Genomic DNA, 26,217 nt, shown 5'->3' with positions numbered 1-26,217 from the left:
AAAATATTTTCTTCTCTATTTTATCCTTATTAGTAGGTCGTGTCCCTTCTTGTGATATGTACTTTTGCATTCCTTATTAACCAAAATAGTGTTGTACAAAAGGGTTTTTCTCAAACCTATCCTGAATTTTGGGACAGCTCAAAAGAATATGAGTCTTCCAGGTCAAAATTTCATCCCAATGTTTTTGTTGTAATATCGACAATTATTCACAATTAACCCAAATAACTGTATTCAACTAAATTATTAAAAGGATTTTCTTGTAAAAATGACTTAACTCTGAGGAATTAAACAATTTTCACATTAAAAAAAACCTCTCATTTTCTCTACGTGAATTTTCGCGGCATTTCGAAGAATGTCAACAGGCACCATTAAATTCACTTCGGCTTTTTTTTTTAACTCAGACCTGGTTTAGAGACTGATCGGTTCACGGCAATGCAAACCGAAGGGTGACGACGATATTCGATGATTTATTCAGAGCAGATCATAAGGGCCTCGACAGACCTGAGAATTAGCCGAGAGACGGTTTAGCGTACTTATATTCGAAATAATGTTTAAACTACATTTCCACTAAGTCGTCTTTCGGCTTAAGTCGTAAGTGTGTCTAGGGCATAAGACTTCGTAGCACAATCGGAAATACTCTCCTGTTTTTGTAAGGCTTTTCTGTTCAAATTAAGTATCGGTCGCCAATATTGACTAAAAGAAGGATTGTAAATTTTACAATATAGTTATTAGATTATAAAAACCGACCAGTAAAATTTACAAGCAATTCCAATTAGAATCTAACATAAAGAGGGTTGTAAATTCTAAAATCGAGTTGATACGATCTAATTGGATTATCCCCTTAAAAGCTCATTGTAATTTTCCAACTAGCGAACTAGTAGAATATTCAATGGACGATAGTAAATTTGATAATGCTCATTTTCTCAGTGTGAAGGAAATATATATTTTATAATATCAATTTTCCATTGGATTGCAATATGCTTTGTTGTTGTTTTAATTTATATGCCACATCAAATGACAATGCATTGTTAAGTTGAGGTGAATATATGACATTAAATAAAACAGGAAATTTGCATATTTCAGTTGAGAGGAATAACAAGTGGGAAGTCAATAAACTCAACATGAATTGTTATGTGATTTACCTATATAATATTTAAATAAAATGGTTTTTATTTTACCAAAATAGCGATGAAGTTTAAAAGGTGTGAGAGAGATCTAAGAAGTGAAAGAGAATGTGAAAAAAGGAAAATTCACGTGGAGACAGAAAGAGAATTGAGAAAACAATCTTGTTTTCTATTTTTTCCTCATTTTTTTTTCGTCGTTAGAAGTGAAAAACAGTCTTGAAAAAGTGTTTTAAATTTCTATTTAATTTACTGCAAGAAATTTCTCGTCAAAAGAGTCACGTTCCAGGGTGAATAATTTCACTGAAGAAATGTGAAAGTTTTCTCTAATATTGCAATAGGTCTCTGGTTTTTTATTTAGCCAACACGTTATACTTTTATTATAAAATCACATTGAAGGTGTATCAAATTGAAAAGAGATTGCAGCAGCAAAGAAAAGGTTGAAACACTGATTGCAATTAAATCACTTTCAGTGAGAGTTTTATTTATTTCTTTTTTTGCAAATAGAGAAAAATACATTTTTTTTCAGAGAATAATGCTAGAAAATTTTCCCTTTCATCGATATATTGAATAATAATAATTTATTTGCCGGGGAGAAAAGAATACTGCTGCAATTCTTTTTCACTTTAATTGCAATTATTAGCAATTGATTGAATTTTCATTAAATGCTTTTTCATCATTCTCATATGAGGTTTTTTTTTGTAATTTCTTTTGCAATTTTCATCACTGTATTATTCTAGCATAATTGTATGTAATCGAAAGGGCACAATAGTTAATAATAATTGATATATACTTTATGATGTTGCAAATGAAAAGTACAACATCATTCATTACAGTGAAAATTGTAGGTTTTATTTTATTTATTTATTTTATTGCTAAATAGTGGAAGCCTTCCAATGCGTGTTTGATGTACATTTTATTTGATATTTTTTTTTTAGAGAAAAATATTCATCAATCATACTATTAAAGTATCATTCTGTTTCACTTATTCCCACAATTTTGTTTGTTTTTTTTTCACAGAGAATTGTGTAAAAATTTATGTCTCTAATAAGAGAAATAGGAACGAAACCTCATTACATAAGATTTTCGCTCGACAAATTGTGATTTTCTCTTGTTTTATGTTAGGGGAGTAGGGGGCTATTTAAATATGATAATTTCGGCTATAATTGGGAAAGTAAATCACTAGGTTATTTTAGAGGTATACTTTTTAAATAAAGACGCCAAGATGCAAAAACACAACTTATGCAAAATAAAACTATTAAAATAAAAATAATTTGATGACTTTGAATTTTTTGAGATCGCAGATATTTGTGGTATCACTTTTCAGTTAAGTTTTCCAATGTAGAATTATTTGCTATTTAATCAAAATTGCGTAATTCATATAATTTTTTTTGTTATTTCCGAAGATTAATTTAATATTGATTACGAAACCTAGCTTTTGTTGTTGTTTACCGGTTTATTTGAGTATAGGATGGGGAGCTTCAACGCAAGCATACCTTTAGACAATTCATTTTCATATTTTTATATGAATATCTAAAAAAAATTGTGCTAGAAACCTTCACATTACCGATATCCAGGTTTAATAAGCCCATGTTCAGTAATAACCTTCTCGATTTAAGGGCTTTCTCTGGTGTAGGTTCTTATCTGTACTGATTCGAAGATATATCAGAGAGAATTTACCTAATTGTCCCAAGTTTGAACTTTCAATTCGAAAAGTTTCACAAAAGTGAGTTAGTTCTTAAAAAATCACAAAACTGCACAAAAAACTTCACTTTTCCCAGTAAACGTTTACGCACTGTTGTTGACGTTGTTGACGATTGAAGTATCAAGAACCAGCGATCACAGTTATCTGAAAAAAGCAGTGTTTTCAGCATATTTTTTCTAAGTCGATCAGCTGACCGGTCAGAAATTTTCGAACAAAAAGTGCCAACCAAATTGGAAATGTCACTGCCTCGCGAGTGTCATTTTAAAGTTAGCAGATTTCAACAGAAAATACATATCTTTTCAGCTGTATTGAACTTGATTAGCATTTGATGCTCCATGGGGAACACCGAAATTCGAAAAGGCAGAACAATTAGCGCTAAAACGGCGAGTATGTGAACTTTCACTTTATGCTTCAGGTAGATTTTCAGGTAGATTTAGCCTAGCTTTAAAGTGGCCCTGTCCCTTTGAAAAGGTTATTACTAAACGGAGCCAATCTGGACAATATTTTGCTTGATTACAGTTCATATCCATTTAGAAAAAGATACTTGAACATAGGGCAGTTTAATGCAGTTTCGAAAGAACGGTTACAAATACGAAAAACATAAAATACTAAGATCGCTTTAAGAATTTAAATAGATTCGAATGTTAAAGCATTTTTTTATAATATTTAAATTAAGCCATTTGAACTGAAATTGCGATCCAAAAACTGTTTTAATAAGATTTTCACCAATTGTTCGCATATAGGGGGAAGTGGGGTACCTTTGAAGTAGGGTAGCTTTGAAATTGGGCGTCTTCCCCTATTTTTAAATGGAATTCAGCTTTATCATGATGTAATTTAGATTTCATTTAGAAATAAGAGAAAGCCCAATTTCAAAGTTACCCTTATTCAAAGGTGCCCAACTTCCCCCTACATTGAATCAAAAAAGTGAAGAATGCTCCGTGATCAATTGGATCATCACCCAAAAGTAAAATGTTTCTTATTTTTTTTTTTTAATTCGTCGCTTTTAACGAAGGATATCTTTTGTAGCAGATATTCCATTAATAACTAATGCAACACATTTTGCAAAAAAAAAAACAATTAATAAAAAGTAACGAATAATTTTCAAAAAAGTAATATTATTTTGGGGTGACGATTCAACCTTCACCGAGGTGTCATACATAAGATTAATATTAATATTAAAAAAAGCCGGAAAGAGAGGTATATAGTATGCAAAATTTTAAATGGAAAATCACGTGTGTTACAAAGAGTACACTCTAGTGGAGTAATACGATGAGTAAGATATTACTGTTCGTATTAATTGATTTCTGAATCGTATTACAGGCACACGAGCAATTTTCCATGCGTGCCAACTGTGATTCGGTCAGATTTCGAGCGAAACACAAGAGAGAGGCAAGATAAAACACTTGCTATCCTTTGTTGGCATTCTCGCAGTTCAGAAAGTATTAATCTTATATGTGACATGGTCACCATCGTCATCATGGCCGATTCATGCTTCAGTTACCGTAGATTTGGGTAATATTTCCCTCCCTTCCTGTTTGTAAGCTTTTCTTTAATTCTAGCACTTAGGGGCGGTCTTTGCCGATCCGCTATACCATGTCTGGATCGGTGAAGACCGTTCTTTTAAACATTAAAATTAAAGAAAAAAATACAAACAGTACGGGGGCAAAATCACGCGCATCTACGGTACCTTATACGATATTCTTTCGTATACTTCTAAAGGAAATTGGACTTTAACGTAATGTCTTTTAGCTCTACAAAACAATTGTAGGCCTAAATTAAATTATGGTAAGAACCAGCTTTCTTTTAAAATATACAAAAGAGCATCGTATTTTAGTGTAGCCCCAGCTAAATAGAAGAATATACCACCGCGTCTCAAACATGCAGGACATCCCCTATCCCGATTTACCCTCATAGCATTCACAATTTCTATTAAAGGGTAGTTTGAAGTTCTAAGATTAGTCTATAATTAATTTACCATTAGTATTTGTAGGATTGTAGACCTACATTCTCAGTTTTTATGAAGATTTCTTTGTTCAAAAATACATTTGTCTTTTAAAAATTTTCTTGTGTAATAAATTTAGTACTCATGAGAATCCAACAACTTAAATGTGAACTAAATATAAAACGTTTTAAATGAATTTTCGGTTTGATGGTTTGTAACAGATAGTGGAAGAAACAGTAGACCTTTCTTAATCTTTTCTCTTTAATTCTTTAGAACGAAATTGAAGATAAAAAATCAAGAAAGGTCTTTTTCCATCCGCTCTCTGCTACTAAATATAAATATAAACAATTCATTTAGAACTTGGATCAATTCCATAAATTTCAATTTTAATTTCGTTCGAAAATGTGCTTGGACTGCCGCCGGCTTATCACACTCGATCTCATTGGGAAAATTGCAGTCAATCTGACACACCAATCGTTTATGTTTATGCTATAATATATTCATAAGGGTAATTAGCAATTGTTGCAATTATTCATTATTGTAAATCTTTATGTCAAAGTCTAATTAGCAAAATTATTTACAACATTTATAATAACTATTCCAATTGCAACTTTTTCTTGTGTGCAATAAAATAAAATAACAGCCTTACTTGCAGTAAATTCATGAGTGCGAAAAAATTGATGACCATGAAAGAATTTTTCTTGAGCAAATTTTTCACTTCTTAATTTATTTTCAATCTCCCCCGTATAATCCTTTTTATTTCACGCTCTTTCGCGACAAACAAAAAATTGGTAGCTCAATTTTATAAGATTTTGCTATTGAAAGTTAAATGGTTAATGTCTTTTTTCACGGACACATTAAGAAAATAATTTGGTGTTTTTTTTCTGCTTAATTTTGAGAAATCTAAGATTTTTTTCTTCATTAAAATTTTTCGATACGGGAGGTATTTCGTCAACTTAGAAAAGAAATAAAAAAGTCTCGATGAGAAGGTCAATATCCCAAATTTCAATCAACTTATTATATATTTTTCACAAGACAAACGACAGTCATTTCGGTAAAATGACACTTAAGAGGAATCTCACAAGAAGAATTTTGAAAAAAAAAGAATAAAAAAAGAGTGACTCTTGTTGGAGAATTGTTGATAGTGTGACGAAGATCAATTGATGGATTTATTCCCGTGAAAATTAATGAATGAATTTTTATGACTAATTGAGAAGTGAGGATAAAAAGCTTAATACATGTGTGGGTCTTCTTATGAAAAATTACCTTTGAACGATGAAAAAGTGATTCTATTCAATTGATATTTTTGATAACTTGCAAAGTCATCGGACAAATATGATTTTGAAGGGAAAAAAGAGAGAACTTTCTATGAAATTTGAAGGCGTTTCACTTGAGAAATTTTACTTCGTGTTGAGGAATTTATTCTATACAAAGTTCTTCTTCACGATGATATGCCTATAAGCATTTGCCCCTTACCTTCGTGACAAGAAAAATAATACCAAGTGTATATGTTAGAATAGAAGGAGATGGGGAAACTTTAAGAGAATTGGTTTGAAAATGAACTTTTTTTTATATAATTCACTCTGGAAATTAAAGAGGCAGAAGAGAGAAAAAAAGTCTTGACCAGGAATTGTGGTGAGGTTCAAGGGCAAGTCAGTTAACATTGCCTATAATCTCTCCAACCCAAAATGATTTAAAACTACAAATGTGGAGAAATCAGGGAGAGAAACTTGAATTAGATTGTTATGTTCGGGGATTTAAAAGACTTTTTTTTTTAAATCTTGCCTCTTGCTTTCCTCTACATGAAACACCAATTTTGTGTTAATGACCTACTTCAAGAACTTTCAGTGTAGCTAAGTTCTCTAGGGACCAATCTCATTTGAGATATTTTTGGATGTGGGAAAAAGATGATGGGGAAACCATCAAAACCACCCATATTGATTTTTTTTCTTGAAAATACTAATTTTTTATCAGATTATGAGAATGACAAAAGTATTTTCTAATTAATAATGGCAATAAAGATACACGGTTTTTTGCTTAAATGTAATTTTCTTATAGCTCCTTTTTGTGGTTTTTTGAGCTTACAGACAGGTCTGTGCGAGAAAAAAATGTGGGATATCAAAAAAAAAACGGTCGCAGGGACAGGGTTGTCGAAGAATTTAAGTAGATATCTGGAACCGTTTGGGTTCTATAGATTCCTAAATGCTTATTAGCTTAAAAGCATTTTTTTGTCCTTAAGAATTCATAATTCATTTCATCATTCATTTCATTCATTTCATATAAGAATTCAAGAGCATATCTGGGGTTATCTAAGAAGTAAAATCGATATGTACAACCTTTTAGGATCCGGATCCGGAACGGTGAAATATTGTTCCTCACTTAAGAAACTCTTAAGTAGATTGTTTTGTAAATTTCTGTAAATCAAGCATTACTGAACTATGAGATCATGAAAGAAGTAACGCTGATATCCCTGCTGATATCTATAACCGTTTGGTCTCTAGCTCGATTCTGATAATCAAAATGGTAAAAGATTGTTTTTAACCTTAAAATCATTGTCTTTCTGCGTCTTCAGGTAGAGTTCTTAGTAGAGTACTGAGCCATGGGATTGTTCAAAAAGACACGTTGATATCTATAACCGTTTGGTCCAGGGGCCCATCAAGCCTAATAATAAATTTTCACTTTTCCTTGTAAAAATTTTGCAGATATTGCACCGAGACTCCTCGGAGACTCGTAGTTCTTGTATTACTTCGGCGAGCATTTTGAAATATGTATTTTTAGATAGCTTTTAATGCACAATTTCGAAATATATCAGATTGATAAGGTAATTCTCTTTAGGGAAAAACTTGCCAATTGTCTTTAGTGCCTCTATGCAAAAACGTATGGAAAAATGAAATGTCGAGAGGCCCCTGGTTTGGTCTCTATATCGATTTTGATAGCCCTGAACTCTGAAATAGGGAAGCAGGATCTTTGCATCTTCAGATAAACTTCTTTAAATAAGGCAGTATTGAGCCATGGGGTTACTCAAGAAGACACTTCGATATCTGTAACCCTTTGGTCTCTGGTTTGATTCTTAAAGCCCCAAAATTTGAAATATGGTTCCTAACGTTAAAAGTTTGGTCTTATCTACATCTTCAAGTAGAGTTCTTTAAATAAGGCATTATGAGCCATGGGGTTTGCGAAGAGATACGTCGATATCTAAAACCGTTTGCTTTTTATTTCGATTCTGAAAGCCCTAAACTTGGAAATATAGAAGCATGATCTTTGAATCTTTAGATAAATTTCTTTGAATAAGGCATTATTAAGCCATGGGGTTCTCGAAGAAGATACGTTAATATCTAAAACCGTTTGATTTCTAGTTCGATTCTCAAAGTCTCAAACGGTGTAATACGGCTTTTTACTTAAAAAAAAAAAAAAAACGTTGCCTCTGAGTCTTCAGGTAGAATTCTGTAAATAAGGCATTACTCAACCATGAGGTTACCGACACATCGATATCTATAACCGTTTGGTCTCTATATCGATTCTGAAATCCCTGAACTATGAAATATAAAAGCATGATCTTTGCATCTTTAGAGACACTTTTTGAATAATGACCAGAGCACAATAACTTTTGTCTATAAACGTGTTTTCAAAATTTTCTGCGAAAGTGAGCGAGATGACTAGATCTAGATTTCATTTACTCTCATTGAAATGTCAAAAACATGTTACAAATTGAGCCATCGGGTTATCGAAGAAGATACGTCGATATCTATAACCGTTTGGTTTGTAGTTAGATTCTGAAAGTCTTAAGCGGTATGGCTTCTTACTTTAAAAAACATTATCTTCTTTGCACCTTCAGGTAGAGTTCTTTAAATAAAGCATTACTTTACCATGGGATTATCGAAGAAGAAACGGCGATATCTTTAACCGAACTGTTCGATTCTGTTATCGGGGTTATCGAAGAAGTAAAATCGATATCGGTAGATCTTCTTGAGATTCTCTTGTACAATTTTCCAAACAAGGCTCTACAAATGAACTTTAAAGGCTTCGACAAGTATTTAAATACAAAATCCTCTCATCACGAGCATTAATCATACACTTTCCGCTCTAAAATTCGATCGGAAAAATCGTCCAGTTTTGGCCACTTTCAGTACCACTTATGGCCACCTCAAAAATACATGAAGAATACACTGAGCTTATTAAATGAAAACAAGTTTCTTACTTTCTATGAAAATAGCTATTAGAGGCTCAATCATCCTATTAAAATCTTGTTTTCTGTCTCATAGGAAAAAACCAGAGGTGCTCAGAACATGATAAGTTTCTCGATTCATACCAGTGTTATTAAGTACGTGCGATAATATAAGGAGCACAGATCTGTAATACTGATAGATACTTACATTCGCAAGAGATCATTTATTATTTTGCTGATGTGATTTTCTTGTTAAAATGAGACACATGAGAGTATGATGGATTAAGGAGAAGCGAAAGAAGATGAATTAGTGATTGTAGTATAATTTTTACTTCAACTTTTGTAAATTGGTGTCCAAAATGGTACTTTGCTAGCCAAGTGCTACAATTCCCTCCTTTTATTCCCAAATTAGGTTTTTTTATGTGTGTATACTATTTGGGATTAGTAGAGTTACCCAAAAGAAGTATAATTGAGAAGAGTTTTTTATGATTCAACAAGAAATTCAATCGGAAATACCATAAATAAAATAAAGTCTTTTTGCGCTAAGCAAACTTGAAGAGAGTTTTTCTTTAAACTGAAATATGCAAAAAAAATAGCGTCCAGTTTGGCAAAATATGCTGGCGGTAAGAAAAGAACCAAGAAGATCGTGTGAAAAATTTAAATTTACAAAATGATGTAGTAAAAAGAATTTACGATAAAGACAAGAGGAACATTAATGAAGCGGCAGTTTTGCAAAAATAGTTTCTGTGAAAGACTCTCCTATTCCACTATAATTCTTGTTTTTGGGTTGGAATTTGTGCTGCGCTGTGTGTCATGAAAGATAAATCTTTAAAGCAAAATAACATGAAAAAAAATCTCTCTGGTATATCTTAATCCATGTGAAGACATGAAAAAGTGATAAAGTGGTCCACTTGAGCAATAAATTGCAGATGTTACGATGATAAATTTCCTATACAATTTGGGGTGTAATGAGGAATTATGATGATGAAGAAGTGATAAGAGGCCACTAAAGTTAATTTAATTACACAAAAAGTTTATTTTTTGTTTTTTTTTGGGAAACATTTTGTGAAGACAAAAAAATTGAGAATTTCTTGTTCTTTGGGAAATTTTTCTGGTGTGGGTTTTCTTGTTTTGGTGTTTTTTTTTATTAATTCTATATTTATCACAAACTTCGATGGAAAAAATAATTACTTTGTTCAAAGAGCGTTCTGAAGGAATTTTTCAAATGGAACTTTTTGAACAGAATAGTCAACTGATCGACATATTTTGCATGTAACTGTTACCAATTCTAATAATATTTCTATATAAACATAGCTTTTACGAATGAGAGTTTTGTGAATTGCATAAAACTTTCAAATATTTTTTTTTCTTCATTTTATATATTGTGATCAAAAAGAAGTTGTATAAAAAAAAGAATATTTGAATAATTGTGGGAAAAACAGTAATATGATGTGTGTAAAAGCATCGAAGGGGAAAAGATTTCGTAATTTAATTCAATTTATTAGTTAACTTTGCAAGGAATGTGTTATGAACATTTCCTACTATTATGCTTTTTTGAGCTAAAATATTGATGGTCTTGTCTGGTTGTGAAAGAAAATTAGGGGGTTTCTTTCTATTTTTCCTAATTACATCCGCATATGCTCATTGAAGCGCATAAAAGTCGGAATTTTATTTATTCTTTCATTTTTTTTCTAAATATTTCTTTTTCCTAATAACAAATATGACTTTTTCACGATATATCGCATTTGTTCTAATTACTTCTTATCGCCATTGCACGCAAATTTAAACAGTAGCAGAAAAGGTGTTGTGAATAAATTTGCCATCGATAGAGTTGAATTTATTTTTATTGCCTGCATTTTGATATGTTTTCTTTAATATAATTGCTTTTTTTCCTTTACTCTTTCTTGCAATAAAATATGCAGTAAGACAGTATTTTATAACATCAGTGACTAAACTGCGGAACAACATTGCTTATATGGGGCGGGAAATGCCGGAGGAAAGATGTAGAATTGTACTCAGAAAAAAATTGTAGGAAAGAAGTTTATAATTAATTAGAATTTTGTGGAATTGACGCTATAAGTCTTAGTTGTTGGGTTGGATCAGCAACTGTACTAACTGCATTTGCTCTGTGTCAGTAACATTGTAATCGCAATGAAGCGATACGTCGCGTCGTTTACAATGAATGCACGCACAGAAGAAATGCAGTTAGCAAAGTAAAGGCCTTAAGACTGCAATGGACGCTTGATCGGTAAAATAGGAAAAGTCACAAATTCGAATAACTAAGTTAATCCAGATGCTTATAGGTTAACAAACAAGTTTGTAAATCAGTTTTCTTTTAAAGATTGAAGGAAATATTTGCTAAAAGTTTGTCATTTGTACTTCTTTCAAATAAAATTTTACAAAGTCTTGTCAAATCAGTGGCCAATAAATGCTTAAATGCTTTGAAAGAAAAGGTTTGTAAGGCGTAGTTAAAATGTAGTCAAAATGATATTGTTTCCTAATTTCCAAGGCTCTGCGAAATACTCGAACTGGTAACGTAGATGCTATATCTTAAAAGTACTTTCGCAACATTTACCGTTTATCGACTCACAATCTATTTAAGTCGTTTCATAAATTACTCAAAATATCTCACAAAATAGCTTAGGAGCAATAAAATTGATTTTGAGATAAAAATCAGTTGCAGATTATTAACCGGTTTATGACCAGTTTAGAACCGATTAAAACCGGTTTAGTCTTTTCAGAAATTCCAAGACCTTTCCAACTAGCCCAAAATATGATACCATTCAGTTTTAAATACGTTCTCCAAAGCCTTTTTAACCTTTGACCTTGAAAAATCGTTTCGAGCAGTTAAAAAAAAAAACATGATTTTGGAGGGAAAGGGGAGAGGTTCGGAGAAAATAAGGGGCTTATTAATGGTTCTAGATTCGACTTATGAGAGGGGGGTCCCAAAGATGACAAGTATTACTCTAACCGTTTGACCTCTAGGCGTCACAGACACGCAGACCCTTTCCCTGACGAGTGGCTATCAAAGTTGAAGCTATTTTCTCACATTCACATACAGACTCGTATGGGAATTTTTCTGCACTCGTAAACTGTTACGCGATATTTGTTAAAATTGAGGAGTGCCTTGTGCACGGGACTCTAGGCTTTTTAAAGAGGGATAAATATACTAGATTTTCATTTAAAACTTTTTTCGAAATTCGAAGTGTACGCTGAGTTTGTAATGAATCGACTTCATGCAGCTTCATATTAAAAAACAATTAACCGGGAGCTAGGCACAGACGTACAGACGGACAAACAGCGTGACGTCAAAAAAAACTCGAAACTTAAAATTTCCAAAATGCTACCAACATATAAGTCTTTAGAGGGGGTACGGCGTCGAAATATTTATACTCCTTCTGTATTAAAATAAGTCGCACTTTTGGAAAAAAAATTGTCCTAAAAAAAGTAACATATTTGGGAAAAAATTAGATTTAGGGACAGTCTTAAGGTAAATGTTTTGTATACTAGTAGATATTTCTTGTGCGAACTACTGTCAACGTTTAATATTAATATGAGGTTCAGCCGCGATGGTAAGTTGAGGAACAAATCTTAGAAATTTCTCATTTTCCACGTTTTATTTTCCATCTGATTTAGATTTTTAACGGTGAAAGATAGCAACTTGTAATGTTCGAAGAGTTCACTCATATATAAACTCCAGGATAATTAATAAGTTAATAATTTTTCGTCAATTCCTATAGTTCTTATCTGTAAACAAATGCTTTTTTGGTTTTAGATATTATTCAGATGAACATTTCGTACATGTATGCCAATGACGTATTATCACTCCTTCTACCGGTCTTCCAATGTTAAATTTTTCTGCTAAGTTTGAGCAATAAAAAATGGCATACTGGAATCAACTATTCACTTTTCCTTTTACACTCTGAAAGTTTAGAACAAATCCTAGACTATAAAGTTAATAGCAGTCCAATTTTCAGTAATTAATTAATTTTAACACAATTGTTCCTCAACTTACCATCGCGGCAGCACATCAAAGTTAGCATTAAACATGGAGAGTTAGTTCATTCATAAAATATTGGCCAATTACAAAAACATTTCCTGAAACCAGTCCTTAATTCTCAATTTTTCTGCAAAGGTTTTTTTTTGATACGGAGGGAGTATAACTCAAAATCGAGGGGTTATCTACTCCTCCATCTGTCGAGTTCGAGCAGTAAAATGAATGACAAACCTTTTCCATCCGATCAGGCATCTCATTTCTAAATTTTAAGTATTTTATATGGAGAAGTTAATCTTTGACAAACTTTTAACAAACCTCGTTACAAACCTAATCGAAGTGCAAAGTAATTCTTTTGGATATAAAATTATCATGTCACATTTTAAAGGAAAAATTAGCATTTCAAACCAGTTTCTAAATTGGTTCTTTAAGGAGCAGTACTAATAAGATACAAACTTTTACCTCCCAAGCTTGTAACTGGGGAAATCAGTCTTTTAATTTTTGTAATAATTTACCAATTCTTTTAGATTTAAACGCGATCATTACATAGGGTAATGTGATATAATTTGGAATTAGTGTTAAAAGTTGGACAATTCGCCGGTACAAGTTGGACATGGCTTTTTTCTTGATAAATACGGCACGAAATTTGTTTTTAAGCACAAGGAACCAAATTATAAAACTATAGCATTAAAAATATACAAATAAAAATGAAGTACTAAATTTATCAAGACAAAAAGCCCTGTCCAAATTGTATCACTTTACCCTATTTCAAAAGGAAATTTACATTTCAAATTAGTTTGTAAATTAATTTATATCAGTACCAATGAGATACAAACTTTTACCCCTCACGTTTATGGCTGAGAAAATCAGTTTTGCAATGTTGAAATGTTTTGCAAATATTTATCTTCGCAACTTTTTAATGATCCAACTAAATTTGTAAACAGAAACCAATTTGTCAAATTACGTATTTTTAGCTCCAAGGTTTGTTGAGCTACAAATCGTTATGTCTGGAGGCTGGTTTCGCCTCTAAGACGGCGGCGGTGAAAACCTACAAATCTTCCGACAAACGTTTTTTTTTTTCGGAGTGTACTAGTAGCAATTCGTAGTATTGATGGGTTGAATATGCAGAGCATAGATGATAGCAAGAAAAAAATGGGTATACTTTTCTCTTTTATGGACGGTGAATTAAAATGAGTACATGCATTTTAAATAGCATGTGTGTTAAGTCTTTTTAATAAGTTTTCGCATTGTAATAGCAATTTATTCGCTAAATACCTTTTCTTACATAATTCACACGGTAAATTTTTATTGTTAAACATCTTTTTCTACTTTAAATATGACGATGAAAAGAAGATGGGTGTTGTATTTATCGTGATTTATTTAAATGGTGTGTTATGCCTTCAGGAGATAAAGGGTATTACTTCACTTTGCATGTTTGCATTTGCTTACTGTATTTTTTTGTGTAATAAGCTTCTTTGCTTTTTTTGTGAAACGATCTCGATGAAATTTTATTGAATAAGGTTTTTTTTTATGATATTTGTATTATTTGTTAGCTTTGAGAGAAAATATGGACAGATTACATGGCAAAATATGTTGACTTTCTCTTGCATTTCTCTCCAAATGGACTTTTTTTTATTTCTTCACTTTTAAATGTTAGTTGTGACTCTTAAAAAAAATGCTGAGAAAGACAATTAAAGTTACTATATGACAGATTTTTTTTAGTATTTAGGGATTTCTCTGTATTATGTACTTTTTTTTGTCTTTAGATTTAAGGAATATTTTAATAATTTATATATATATTTTGCAAATTTTAATTATAAAAAGCTGTAGATGAAAGTATATATATTTACTTGAGCAAAAAATATTAAAAAGAAAAATAATTGAATGAGAATTTTTTTATTGGCAATGCAGATTTGTATCGTTCTACTCTGGTTTTTTTTTCGCAAACATACAATTCGAAAGTTTTGACATGGAAAAGAATAACAATAAATCATCATTTATTGACAATTGAAAAGGAACATAATTATTATCACATGCAAACACTAAACTTTGAGCTCTGTGTATTTCCTATTGAACAATAATCGAATTGGAGAGACAGTTTGGAAGGTGAACATTGAAAGATGAGATTCTAGAAGGCAGAACACATTGAACATGCTGGATGTGCTTTACCTTGACAGACATAAATTTCATTGAACCATCGTCATCGTTGTCTTGTCTTTCAATAATTTTTTTCTCCAATTTCCCAGCATCTTATGTCTTTGGTGCGATCGTTTCTTCTTCTTCTAAATGGAAAAAAAAGCCCATAAGCAGAAGAGAAAGAGAAGAAAAAGCAGAATATTATCTTGTTTGAGGGAGAACATCAATGCTTTAGGTTTTAATGTTGATGAAATATCTCATAGCTGCGAGTTGTAGTAACTTCTGACGTTGAAATTGTAGCTCTTTTTCTTGTACACCTCATTCCATCGAATTATTAACTTTCTCCAAGCGACTTTTTAACTTGTAGTCTGGCGTCTTCCTTCTGACTCATTTTCTCTTATGTTTTTTACCTTTAAAATATTCATTTCAATTTGATTTATCTATTGCACCAGTAATGTTTGTCTGTGTTAGGGTGTTTTTTATTTTGCACAATCCTCCTTCTCTCATTGAATTTACAATTAGTCGCTTTTATCGTATCTTCTCACAGTATTTCAGCATTAAAGCTCACTTCTTGTTAGGTAAAAGTTGAAAAGTATCTTCAAACGTTGTCTTTTTTTATGTGCGCAAAATATCTTTCACTCAAAAGTACAGAGTTGTGAAAATCATAGATTATTGATTATTCATGAGAGTATCACCCTCCGCTGAAGGATATTTTGATTACAGTTGAGAGATTTTTGAATCATACTGAAGGTTTGTATCAGCATTAAGACGGCGATGGTCGTATGTGCGTGCATTCCGACACATTCTTTCCGTACAGAAGTAGATCTTGAAAAATTCTAAAATCTATTTGAAGATCCAAAAAAGAGACTTTCTTACTTCTTAATACTTTCGCAAGGTGGCGGAAGTTACATCCTGTTCGAATTTCGAAGTTCTCAAGTGTCAAAATGTGTAGGTCTTCACATTGTTGTGAGGAAAAAAACAGAACAACTACGTTTACTGTTCTTGCCCCAATAATTAAACACTCCAAAATCACTGAGTACCTCTTTTGCCAGCATTTTAGTGTGATATTTGATAAATTTTCCCCAACTTGTTCGAAAATTTAGTATGAAAATTCGAAATTGAATTTGAATTCTTCGAACTTCAACGACTTTTTGTGCAAATAGAGTTCCATTTACCTTTCATCCAAGACACTATTGGAGAATCAAAATCTGCTTCTGTTTGAGCCCATTCGCAAGTTTTAAGTATTTTTTTTACACATTGCGCTCTGCACAGAAAACTTTTTTTTAGAAAAATAATTATATTAAATATTGCACTAATAATCTGACAACTTCTGTAAGTAAATGTTGAAAATGCTGCATTTAGTTCAATGTATTTTCAACATTTTCAGAAAATGCAAAGTATGCAATTATCGTATGTCACAATATTTATAAAAACTCGGTAAGAGTCAACAAGTCGAAATGCAAGAGCAATTGGTGAAAGTCAGACAGAATATACAGAAGGGTGAGTCAAAGAAAAAAATTTTTTTGGCTCTAATCTTAGGGTGTTCTGCATGATAAGATAAAAAAAATTCTTCGATGACTATGATCGGACGCTGTGTAGAGGTGGCTCAACGATATTATAAAGAAAGAGGGTCGTTGAGCTACTTCTAAACAGCGTCCGATCATATGGTCATCGAAGAAAAACTTTCTTGTCTCACGATGCAAAACACCCTGAGACACCTAACACACGATAAGAGCTTATGACCTGTGACCACATAGCTCAGTTGTAGAGCGGTTGCCTAGAGAGCGAAAGATTCTCAGTTCAAATCTGAGAGTAGGCAGGAATTTTTTCTGTCTCAGATGAGAACAAAGAATTGGGTGTTCATTCATACTGACTGAAACCAATAACCAAACACTTTTGACCTTACAAACCAAGTTAAATATAGGTTCAAAACGTTCAAAATACTCGAATTTATAAATAAATGTATCTGTGACATGTAAAAATATTGTCAATTACGACAAACTGCAACATTTTATATTGATAAATTAAATATACATAATATTTTTTGACATAATGCTTTTATACACTAAAGAAATAAAATTTGGCAGGGAAAATTAATTTTGCTCAGAATTGGCAAACTGTGTCAATTTTCCGAAATACTGCATATAAGCAACAATGTTTTGAGGTTGAAAAGTAATATTTTTAAAGTAGTTTATCGTCTTTGTTTTCTCTAAAATAATTCTTAACAACTTTGAAATATGAATAGGAATTTATACATTGCTTGGTATGCAATATCGGACACAAGGTTTCTTGAAATTTCTTTTCCTTTAGGAATTCTTTGAAGTTTTGCATAGCGTCTCATTCGTAAAGGCTGTCATTTTATTTGTGTGACATTGTAAAACCCCCAAAAACAAACTTAAAAAAATATATGGAATTTGCGAAACCAAAAAAGTGTCCGAAATTGCAAACTGTCTGAAACTTGGTACAATTCTCTTAGTCAATGTGAGACTTATAATCAGAAGAATCATAATAAAATGTGGAAAAAAAACTATTTTTACTGTAACTATCTTAACTCCCGATTGTATAATTTAGACACATTTTTGTAATCAGTTACATTTTTCACAAACAAATTTAGTGTTTTACTAACACGGTGCGACAAAATTTACCTTTTTGTGGGTGTTTTTGACGAGAGTGCCAAAACTTGTTAGAGGGTCATTTAAGGACCTCAAATCTGCAATCCGTTTGTCCGGGTCACCTCTAGATTTTTTTGAAAAAGCATATTTAGTTTTTTGATGTTTTATAAAATTTAAAAATTCATATCTCCGGTTCTAATTATCCGGTGGTAGCCACATAAAGCTAAACTGACGCGTAATTTCATCCTCTATAACTCTTGTGAACATATCAAGCATCTACGATGAAAATGAAGTATATTTTTTAAAGATTTTTTAAAAAAGGGCACCTAAAATGGTACATTTTTCTGTGTTTTTTCCATCTTCTAGTAATTTTCCCACTTTAATAGAGCATTTTATATGTCAAATAACTATGCCTAAAAGTTAGAGAATTTAATATTCTTTCATATCTTTTTGGTTTAAATTTTCTATTCTAATTCGTTTATTCACAATAATTTATTGAAAATAAAATGCATTATTATAAAAATAAAATCTCTTATTATATATAATTATTTGGTATCTTTGTCTAACCTACTGAAGAGCATTCTCTTTTGCACTCTCACTTACACATTTCATATAAAAAGAGGCGAAATGAAAAAAAGAGACGTATATAGAAATAAAGAGAGAAGAATAGTTTTTTGGCACTCATAACAGCTATTCTTCTCTCTCTATTTCTAAATACGTCTCTTTTCTTTCATTTCACCTCTTTTTATATGAAATTTGTAAGTGAGAGTGCAAAAGAGAATGCTCTTCAGTAGGTTAGACAAAGATACTAATATAATTATATATAATAAGAGATTTTAATGCATTTTATTTTCAATAAATTATTGTGAATAAACGAATTATGATAGGAAATTCAAACCAAAAGAAAATGAAAGAATATTAAATTCTCTAACTTTTAGGCATAGTTATTTGACATATAAAATGCTCTATTAAAGTGGGAAAATTACTATAAGATGGAAAAAACACAGAAAAATGCACCATTTTAGGTGCCCTTTTTCAAAAAATCTTTAAAAAATATACTTCATTTTCATCGTAGATGCTTGATATGTTCACAAGAGTTATAGAGGATGAAATTACGCGTCAGTTTAGCTTTATGTGGCTACCACCGGATAATTAGAACCGGAGATGTGAATTTTTGAATTTTATAAAACATCAAAAAACTAAATATGCTTTTTCAAAAAAATCTAGAGGTGACCCGGACAAACGGATTGCAGATTTGAGGTCCTTAAATGACCCTCTAACAAGTTTTGGCACTCTCGTCAAAGACACCCACAACGTGTCGCACAGTGTAATTATACTTAATTTTTTACTGCCCAAAATTATTTTTTTTTCCTTATCAAATATTTCTAGAATTTGCGTTGCACACTTTAAAACTAAACTTGTAATTAAAATAGAGTTAATTAAATTAAAGAACTTTTATTGAATATATTTTAATAATTAAAAAATAATTAAAAGAAAAAGCAAGAAAACATGGTTTTAGCGGGAATCGGTTGGGGGGGGGGGGGAGTTAACAAGAAACGAAAAAAACGTCTGGAAATAATGTTTTTCTTTTGTTGGGGGTCGTCGAAAACAGGAAGTTGATGTATTTTACCATTTAAGCTCCAAAGCGGTGACAAATTGGGAAAAAAAGAGGATTATATAAATGCTCTTTATTTCAGTGTGTCTACACACTATAAAGAATTTTAGTCAAAAATTGTCCTTTTTAAAAAATTCTGACGTTTCTACCTACAACGGTAGGGGAAATTTTCTTTAAAAAGGCATTTTTTAAAGAAATTTCTCATAGTGTGTAGAGGCCGCTTAAAAACAGTTTTGTCAAATTAACAAAAAAAAGTTTGTCAAAAGGATGTTCTTCCACAGTGAATATGGAAAAGTTTTGTTAAATCGAAGGCCAATTGGATCTTATAAAAAGATCCAATTGGCCATCAAGAATGTATTTTTCATGAAAAATGTTTGTCAAATTGTTTAAGGACATCCTTTTGACAAGATTTTGACAACATTTATTTATCCGCTTAACAAAACTTCGATTAAACAGAATATTTAGTAACGTTCTTACATGACGGGCATTTACAACCTGAGAAAGGGCTTTTTCACCGTTTTGCTCTGGTGATTGGTCACGAACGCTAAGACGACGGTGGACGCTGTAAACTACACGGGATCTCATAAAAACGAAACTGTGCTTCGAAAACATTGTTGATGAATAAATTTAGGGGGAAGTGGAGTACCTACGAAAGTGGGGCACCTTTGAAATTGGGATTTTCAAAATATTTTTAAATAAAATTGAGCCTTATCGTGGTATAATTTAGCTACACAAACAGATTGATAAACTAAATTATATAACGATAATGTTCAATTTTATTTAAAAATAGGTGAAAAATCCCAATTTCAAAGGTGCCCCACTTCCTCTTATCTATCTATCTCCTATCTATCTATCTATCATTTCCGATTAAGCGAAAAGACTTATTAATGTCAATCATTAGAACAAAGAGAGCTTTTCATATCAGTTATACAGTATAACAGAACTGTTCGAAGCAGATCCAATTTTCCATATTCAATAGCATCTTATCTATCAAAAATTAGAAATAAATTCTCAACAACTCTAGAAGGGTTGAAGAAGAAAAATCACCATTTGAAATTCCTGCGTCTTTTAATGCTTGAGAGAAAATTGTTTAAAGAGATTTGTTTTATTGAATGTATTCACGTAAACTATACGTTTATATTACAAGACCAAACGAAGTAAATTTGCCAATATCGTAAATTTTGTTTGAAGTCAAGAATTTTGTACTTACTACATTCTTGATGGGCGTTTTAGTAGTCTTGGCAGTGTTTTGTCTAAAATTCTGAAAATTTAATAAAAGTTGAGGAGAATGGAAACAGCGAGAGAGAAGAAGACTCACTGTCAAAGTGAATCACGAAAATTTTATCTTAAGTCAAAAGCCCAACCCAGGGAAATTTTCTAGTGTGTTAGATCTTGGGTAAGATTTCTGACAGTGATGAAATTCAATTTAGAATCTTAAATGTTTTGCTCCACCTTGTCTTGTATGGATGAAGTTGAATGTTTTATTGTGGGCATATATATAATACCTCTGGTATGTGATTGAAGGGAAGGTGATTAAAATCTGTCTATAATGGATAAATGGTTTTTGTATGAGAGAAAATGTGCATTGTATATTAAATTTAGTGATACAATGCAGCAATATATTGTAGAGAAAATTTGTTTTTCTGACTTGGTGGTTTATAACTTTGTTTTTTTTTTGTGTGTTGAATGCGCACAAGACTCATCCAAAACGTATTAGAAATGTTAAGCAATTGAACTCATATCGATTGGTGGAATCGGCATTCTTATATGGGTACAATCCCTCAGCATAATATGCAATATAACATTTATAGGCATGACAGTGAGAGAGATTGAGTGGAGATTCTTATAATTTGCCTTTCCCCAATTTATCAGCTGCGGCGGAAAAAGAACGTGACTAAAATTATTTTATGCTTCTCAGATGGGTGCTATATGGGTGTTGTGATCTCTCATATGGGCAAAGTGTAAAGAGAAATGCATTTTCTCTATATAGGATCTTGGACTACCAATAAATTGTTTCATGGAGAGTTTGGCGGGAGAAATGGGCAAGTATGGTTAGATTGAGTGGTGCCTTACCCAACTGAAAAGGTTGGCTAGGTGATATATTGATTGCGTGTATTGGTGGTATCAATCACTTAAAATAAAAGGCATAGAGCTAAGGTGAGAGCATGTAGCCTATGCAACATGGAGCAAATACAGGGAGCAGAGAATGAAAAGAATGTATTCAGTGGCATCGGATGTGCACCTCATCAATGGGATATGGGTTCTTGTGTTCCCATCGAGTATCAAAAGAGATTCCCAAGAAACATTTAATTAAGTTGAGAAGTGCTACAGGTCTACTACAAGTTTTTTAAAACTTAGATGGAAGTTGCGAACTTTATTGGAACTAGTAGAGTTCTTCCGTCGTGTCTCTGTAGATCTTATAGAATGACTGTTTATCAAGAAAGTGTCACTGTCTAGCCACAAATGCATAAGGGAACAAGAGCGTTCTATATAAAACATTATCAGACTCTCTTTTACTTCAAAAATTAATAATAAATTTTAAGAGAAAAGTTGAAACGAATGATGATCGTAACTAGGATTTCCAATACGACATTCCGGGTCCTTAAAATTTTTAAAAGATTTCGCCACTTCTTCACTGGTAAATATAAAAGGATCAAATTGATCCTTTTGCAAAGGATGGATCAAATTCACATATCCTATTATGAGAAATGTGCATTCATAGTTCGAAATTTGATCCATCCTTTGGAAAAGGATCAAATTTGGATCAATTTGATCCTTTTATTTTTACCAGTGTTGGATTGGGATTAATCCTAGGATCATACATTGAATAAAACGAAACCCAGGGATCCAAAGATTCTTAAATATGTGATTCCGAAATCCTAGAATCTCAAAAATTCCCGGACCCCGAAAATCCCGATATACTGAAGATCTTGTGATCACGAAAATTCCGGGATTACGCATGGTTTTTGGTAGCAGGATCCCCCAAACCAGGGTCCTAAAATCCGAGATTTTCAGGATTCAGGAATCCCGACATTTGGGATTAGTGAAATATTTAAATACAGGCATTTCGAATTTTGAAAAATCCTGGTATTTTCGAAACCCTAATCGTAATACTTCTCTTTCTTTTTTGTGAGAGTGTTTAACAGACTTCTGTTCACTTGGTACGTAATCCCAATATACAAATTTAACCCAAATAGAGACAGGAAAAATTTCCTGCCTCCCCCAGGCATGAACTGGGGGCATTTCGCTGTCTAGGCGAATACTCTACCAACTGAGCTATGGGGGCACTAGCTCTGATTGTCTTTGCCACTGATCTCAACCAATTGCCATGTGCACTTCAACTAGTTTTCGATTCACTACGAGCCTTGAGAAACGGTATCATGCGTACAATTGAACCAACAGCCCATGTTTTCCATGGAGAATTAATTTAGGGTAACTGTGCCAAATTCCGGCCAGCTTGCAATTTCGGCCACCTTTTTTGTTCCTCGAATTTCCATGAATTTTTAGTTTTTACATACTCTAGAGATTATACAATGCAAAATAATAACAAAAAATGTAGCTTCGACAAACAAGATGACGTGAAAAAGGCATTGGGAGAATTCCTGAAGGGCAAGGAACTATGAGAATGAAGGGGGCCGAAATAGGGCACCAAAGCTATGTCTACCTTTTTATTCTTTTTAAAATGTATTAAGAATGATTTTAAAGTAAATAAAGACGATAAACTGTCTACTAGGTTCTAAGCAACACTCCTTAAGTAGAAGGAATAAAAAATCAATTTCTATTAAAGATATTACATTTCAAACTTGAGACTTTGGCGCTTGCATGTAACTATGCCGAAATTTGGCACACTTACCCTATGTATTATGAGAGTGTTGAACAGACTTCTGTTCGCTTGGTATTATCTTTCACTTTATTATCTTCATGCGTTGTCTCTGAAGTTTATTTTCTAAATTTTAAGAGAACTATAACAAACAAAAAATTTAAATTCAAACAATTTCAGTTGTATTGTTGTGATTCCACATAAGATTATCCGTAAGAAAGCAATATTTTCCCTTTAGGCTATAATTCTTGTGAGCAACGCATATACAGTTGAATCAGGGTAACTTGAATCATAGAGCGAGTAGTCTACCACTTTACGCATTGAGTACCCCATGACATAAGAACTTTAGAGAAGTTTCCCAAAACCACAACAAATATGCTACTTGGGAGATACTTTGAATGAACTTCGATAGAGCCAATTGAGTTTCCCAAGTTAAAGTGAAAATTCAAACAGAAAATATCTCAAGCATGCTACAGTATTTAACATTATGCTCCCAATTATATTCTACTGATCATCAATTTGGCTCACTGATGGATTTACAGCTGATGGAATCGTTGATCAAAATGTATGATAAACTCTTTCTTATGCTTTTTCATGTCTAATAAACACAATCCCTTTTTCCCTTCCAACATTATGATCGTTTTTCTTCTTCAACCACAAAAGTCATCATCGTTGGGCAATTTAATATTGCAAAATTGCATCTATTCGACATATGAATGCACTTATTTCGTGATTAGAAAGCCTACAGCATTCATGGGGAGTGTATGTCTTGTGTGAAAATGAAGTTTAATTATTGATGTGAAATGCACATATACAATAGTTGTGTGGATGGTGTAAATTGAGATATCACATAAAACTCCTAACTCTCACTCCAATCATCTTATATGTTGTGTGTAGCACTTCCATCATAATCATTTATTTTACACAAAAAGGCATTAAAATAGCCTTTCTGAAAATATGGGGAATAAATGTGAAATATTGTGTTGAAGCAGTTTGCCTACAAGGGTTTAGAATTAAAATTTCATTTTAATCACAATTGTTGGCCACTATTGACTGAAAGCAGAATTTCTGCACTCACATACCTCTTGGTGTTATTTGTTCAAGGTATGATCATCATTATCGCTATCAAAATTACCAGGAAGATTGAAGTGAATGATGTATCTTATGGATTTGTTTCACGCTTCATACAGTTGATTGGAAATTTATTGAGTCACAGATGTTATGAAAGAAATTTAATAAGTATCCTCTGAGAGTCTTCTCAAATGCCCATTGTTTTCATATATTTCAAATTTGATTGAAAGCTGTAAAATGTTAATCCATTATGTTTCACGGAAGAAGTTTTAGAGAAATTAAAATTCGATTTTAGGTAAATGATGTGCATACAGCAAAATAGTCCGAATTTCGCTCTGTCCGACTTTCAGTGCTGTCCGAATTTTAAAAATTTACCCTAATATTCAAATAAATCAGTCTTCAGGGAAAGGATTTATGTTAAGAAGAAGAGATAAAATAGTCCGTCAGAAATTATAAAAATTTTCCAGCGAATCAAAATTTGCCTGAATTATTTGAAAAATTAAATGATTAATGATAATAGGGTAAAATTTGGAAAGTCGGACACTTAGTAAAAGGAGCAACTTCAAATGCATTACTAAGTTGAATACGAGGAGGTATTTTTAAGAGCTTCTTACAGCTTTTAGCTGCTAATTTAAAAAAAATAGCACATCCTAAAAAGTCGGACAAAAAACTTAAAAAGTTATACCAAAGCATTTCGAAAGTCGGACATAGTAAAAAATGTCAAAATAATAAGATTTTCCTGCGTAATATTTGTTCATAGCACGGTTCTTCACTGAGAAAAAAAAAGAGGGTGCGATTAACTTTTCTTCCTCGTAACTTTAACACTTTTTAGGTGTAGAAATATATCAACATTTTTTAATGTTAATTTTACACCTTTTTAAGGGTAAAATTAACATGAAAAAGGGTAACTTTAACCCCCAATACACCTAAAAAGGGTAATATATACACAGGTTTTGGATCAATACTGCAGGGTAAAATTAATATTTCCGGAATGTTATTTTAACTTTTTCGGATTTCTCTCAGTGTTTGCTTAGCATTGTTCTGTCCTTTATTTCAGGGTAACGCTCGAGCAATCTTAAATTGCTATAAGAACTTCCTGAAAAGTTGACCTTGGAATCCCAAACATACTCGTAGATTCCCATAGTGACCTGCCCTTCCTAAACCCTTCCAATGCCCTTTCCGCATCATATTTATCATAGAGGTGATGCTTTTCCCTTCTTTCGGGCATTTTACAACTTATAACTTGAAAAAGAACTAAAATAGGATTATTGGAAGAAAAAAAAAGATGTGGCCGAAATAGTAAACATTACCTCCCTGGAGTAATGCAGACAAAGAGACTATTTTTTACACGAAGTACATGATCTATCTGGGAAATTTCACTCTGAATTTAAAGAACGATTCACTATAAAAACAAAGAATAACAATCTCTAATGAACACTAATCAATTTAATTGAAAAACCTGGAATGAAAATCATTTGTACTTCACCAAAAATCACTAGACTGCTCTAAATTTTTTAGATGACTCTTTCCACATTGAAGTTTCTATAACACAATTTTAATTCAAAGTATTCCAAAAAATTAACGATTTTTTTGTTAATTCATTTTAAAAAGAATACATATTTCAGTATTTCTTGGTCCAACTTTAAGAACTGAATAAAAATTTTGCCTGTTTCACGTCCTTCTTTTCTTAAATTTGGAACTCTAAAAATCATGGTAACTAAAACTTTTCTATCAACTCTTTTTGTCAAATAATCGAAACGTAGTTTTAATGGAGTTTGATTGTTCGTAGACCGGGTTGGAACACGTAGAATGTGTCGTACTTTTTACTTATTCGTTATTATTAAGCTTCGCAACTCAATGAATTTCTTAGAACTTAGGTCCTGTAAAAAATCCTTATTTTTAATATCGTTGCAAAGGGGGATAGGGGGATGTTTTGAAGCTTCGTATTAAAAAAGGAGTCCTAAGGTAAAGTACCTTGTAGTCGGCCGGTTTCTCAACTCGGCCAGTGCGACTATTTATTCAATTTACTTAGATTT

At 32.1% G+C, this 26,217-nt stretch overlaps 1 protein-coding gene across 1 annotated transcript in view; it reads left to right on the top strand.

Moving 5' to 3' along the window:
• LOC129800063 (CCR4-NOT transcription complex subunit 6-like) overlaps positions 1-26,217 on the top strand; it is a 212,994-nt gene that overhangs the window by 34,607 nt on the left and 152,170 nt on the right. The window lies entirely within an intron of this gene.

Source organism: Phlebotomus papatasi, chromosome 1 (genome assembly GCF_024763615.1).
Source record: "Phlebotomus papatasi isolate M1 chromosome 1, Ppap_2.1, whole genome shotgun sequence".
In the NCBI taxonomy this organism is placed as follows: domain Eukaryota; kingdom Metazoa; phylum Arthropoda; class Insecta; order Diptera; family Psychodidae; genus Phlebotomus; species Phlebotomus papatasi.
Note: the sequence above shows the minus strand (reverse complement) of the source record. Positions and strands in the feature narration are given on the sequence as shown.